Source organism: Leptinotarsa decemlineata, unplaced genomic scaffold (genome assembly GCF_025532065.1).
Source record: "Leptinotarsa decemlineata unplaced genomic scaffold, Ldec_3_MD MMD2_tig00002974_RagTag_RagTag, whole genome shotgun sequence".
Taxonomy (NCBI): Eukaryota; Metazoa; Arthropoda; class Insecta; order Coleoptera; family Chrysomelidae; genus Leptinotarsa; species Leptinotarsa decemlineata.
This window is the reverse complement of record NW_027412578.1, coordinates 11,838,196-11,841,606: the sequence shown is the minus strand read 5'-3', so window position 1 is coordinate 11,841,606 and position 3,411 is coordinate 11,838,196. Positions and strand designations below refer to the sequence as shown.

Below are 3,411 nucleotides of genomic sequence, written 5' to 3'. Positions count from 1 at the left end.
ACTCATACGAGTCAATTTTCTTATGAAAGTAGTTATTTCGAAAGAGATTTTTCTTTCAGTTTGTATCTGAAAAAGTGAACAGTTATGCATGATCTACAGATCTTTTTCGAGAGCGTATTTTGAATTGCTATCTTTTTTTTAAGAAGCTTCCCGCTCTTTTGGAGATTGATCAGTGACAAGCCAGAAAACTTCTCTCACGAAAACTATCACTCATCTAATTTTCACAGGACCTTTGGATCATTTCATCCCAGCATATTCAAAGAAGATTTTGTCATCGTCTTTCCTGAAAGTGTGATAACGAAATTCGCGAGAAACCGAAATGCAATCAGCTTTATTAAAACACATTGATAATTTATGGATGTAGTAACTCCGTCTAATCACCTAATTGGATTTTCTGCTTTGGTGAGACTGTTCATTTTATCATTCTATTAGAGCAAAGTTGGAGCAATTCACCCGGTCGAACTCTAACTCATGCAGACGATTTAATTTCCATTAACAATGGATGTGCATGTTGAAAGCTGTTTTCACTGAGAAGAGATTCTGGTCAGTCTGCAATCCATTCAATTAGGTGTATTTGGTTATTCCTTGCTGAAAAAAAACACTCTGAACTAACCTATGATAATGTATCATATTTAATTTTCCACGACTGACTAGTAAACATGAACTCCTACCAAGCAACAACGTATAAATTAGGAAACTAGATGTCATCACTTTTCCAGTCAATTGACCCCAAAGAAATTCCCTCCTCATTCAATTCGGGTCATTTCCATGATATGAGATATGTCTACCACATGGAATGTTTCATATACACTCATTACTCACACCTGCAGTTAGATTTCCAACTACATTTGGCAACTAAAAGGCATTTGACTACCCACACAGCACCAGATATTCATGGAATATTCCCTGTATATCATAAAACGAACGTATATATTCCAAATATTCATAGAATATTCTTGGAATATATACATGCCTTTAGAATATTCATAGAATATGCTTGAATGAATATGGCAGGACTATTCCCGAAAGAATGTGCATAGAATGTCTATAAATGGATTATTCTCCCTTGAATATTTTAAGAATATTGTCGATCGAATATACCATATGGTATATTCTTAGAATATATCCCCACGGTATATTTTGGAATATTCTATACAATGGAATTTTGAATTATTTTATAATAACGTATTCAAATAATTCAATATTATTAAAAACAAAAATATTTGAAGATCTTAATCGAATGCATAACCTAATGTATATATCCCTGATAGTGTTAACCAGTTTTTGAACTCAACGCGAAGATTCTGGATGAATTGCTCCAACAGCAACTGTTGGAAACGACAAAAAAATTTGAATGGGTCAATAAATGAACCAATTGCATCAATAAATTGGTTAATTCTCATCCTATTTGTATTTTTGTATTTGAAATTATTTAATTACAAAGCGAAAAATCCTGGAAACAGAGAAATGGGGAAGTGAAGAATTGGAGTAAACGTTTCTCATTGGTCAATTGAAGTGTAGCGCGCGACAGTCGAATAAGCTCTGCGAAAGCGGCTGTCCCTTAATGCTTGGTACCTTTGCGTTAAATTCGACATTTGATTCAACATGGCGGTTGACGTGGCAGGTTCGCGTGTGTAATGCATGGTGTGTTGGTGTTATTATCAAAATATAATTCTGTCACGTTCAGTGTACCATTTATAATTTGGGGTTGTCCAATTTGCAGTACAGCGAATAGTTTGATTTTGGATCTTCAAACAGGAGAGTTGCATATATTCAGTCTTTAAGAAAAGTAAGTAAAATGCAATAGTATCGATAGTAAAGTCATGGTGATTAACCTACTATACCTCACTTTAGGTTCGAGGAGAGTTAGAGTGTGGGATTTGTTGGTTTGACTAAGTACATGTTTGAACTAGAGTGATTTCAGTTGTGTATCTTCAATAGAGAAAAGTAAGTGAATGACACATTCTTTTGTATCATTTATTTTCATAATTTTTATCACTCGTTTTCAAGATAGTATCAATTTGCCCAAAAGGAAACAGAGTGGTACAGGCAGGTGCGCCAAGGAACTGAAAACGTAATGAGTACTTTTCAACAAGACAATGCAAGTTGCTCTCCAAGTCATAAAATGTTGTAAATGTTCATGTGTAACCTATGCGAAAAATATCTATTTGATTTTTATTCCAGTTTTATTGTGCCACTTTCAAATAGTGATAATGAACGTTAATATACATTTTGTTCCAGGTATTACTATTGAAACACTGGCTGATGCATTGTTGGACAAATATAAGGAAAACTATTCTAGTGAGCAAAGTTCGGATAACTTTAAGTAAGTGAAATTCATTGAAGAACCCATCATACCACTCATTTTAAATATTTCATTCGTGGGTTTATTTAAATAAGTGAGAAACCTAACCTAACCTATTTCTTGATGTAATACATTTTTTCTTTTTCAATGAAATGATATATTTATTATTTTTTAATTAGTGCTGATGAATTCACAGAGTTGTTATTTTAGTATATTTTTTAGTATACATTTGTTTGAGAGTAGGAACATCCTAATTTGAATACATTTCTAATATTTGTAATATGACAGTATTCAGGAATATTCTATTCAGTGAATAAATATTTTGAATTAGATTTTTTATTTTTAATATTGGTTGAAACGTCAAATATTTCAGTGTATATTGTTTTAAAAATATATTTGTTTATGAATATTATGTGTTTTATTACTTGTGTGAATCTTGCATCAAAATGCAATATATACATGCCTAATAGCGTTTACTCGTCACATTCTTGGAATATTCCAAATATTCCTAGAATATTCATAAAATATATTTAAAGAATATTCTATGGTGTTTCCCTATTGTATATTCCTACAATAAACTAAGAATATCCTGAATATTTTATGAATATTCCTCGGGTTCTAGTCCTGGAATATTCTTAATAGAATATACCTTACATATTCTAAGAATATTATAAGATATTCCAAGAATATTCCCAAAGAATATTCTTAAAATATATCAAAGGTTCGCCAGGAGCACTTCCAGGGAATATTCTCCAGAAGATATATATATCCATGGCATATTCATAGCATAATACAATATCCTTAAATGTATATTCATGAAATATACCTGGAATATCTATTGCTATGTGGGTATGAGAAAGCTCTGTTCAAAGTGGATGCCGCGCGAGCTCACTGTTGACCAAAAACAAGAACAGACATGTTTGCGTCGATATGTAATGATGGATGAAACATAGATCCATCACCTCACTCTGAAACCAAAACGATTGTCATCTGAGTGGAGAGCAACTGGTGATCCCCTTTCAAAGCTCCTAAAAGCACAACAATCAGTTGAACAAGTGGTATTTTGGGATGTGCGTGATAGACTATCTTGAGAAGAAAAATACTAT

The 3,411-nt window shown here is 32.5% G+C and overlaps 1 long non-coding RNA gene across 1 annotated transcript; it reads left to right on the top strand.

Moving 5' to 3' along the window:
* The first annotated feature begins 878 nt into the window (after positions 1-878).
* LOC141483050 (uncharacterized) lies at positions 879-2,915 on the top strand. Its single transcript, XR_012465878.1, has 3 exons — positions 879-1,789; positions 1,855-1,947; positions 2,242-2,915. It is a non-coding gene; the product is annotated as an uncharacterized lncRNA (long non-coding RNA).
* Positions 2,916-3,411: the final 496 nt, after the last annotated feature.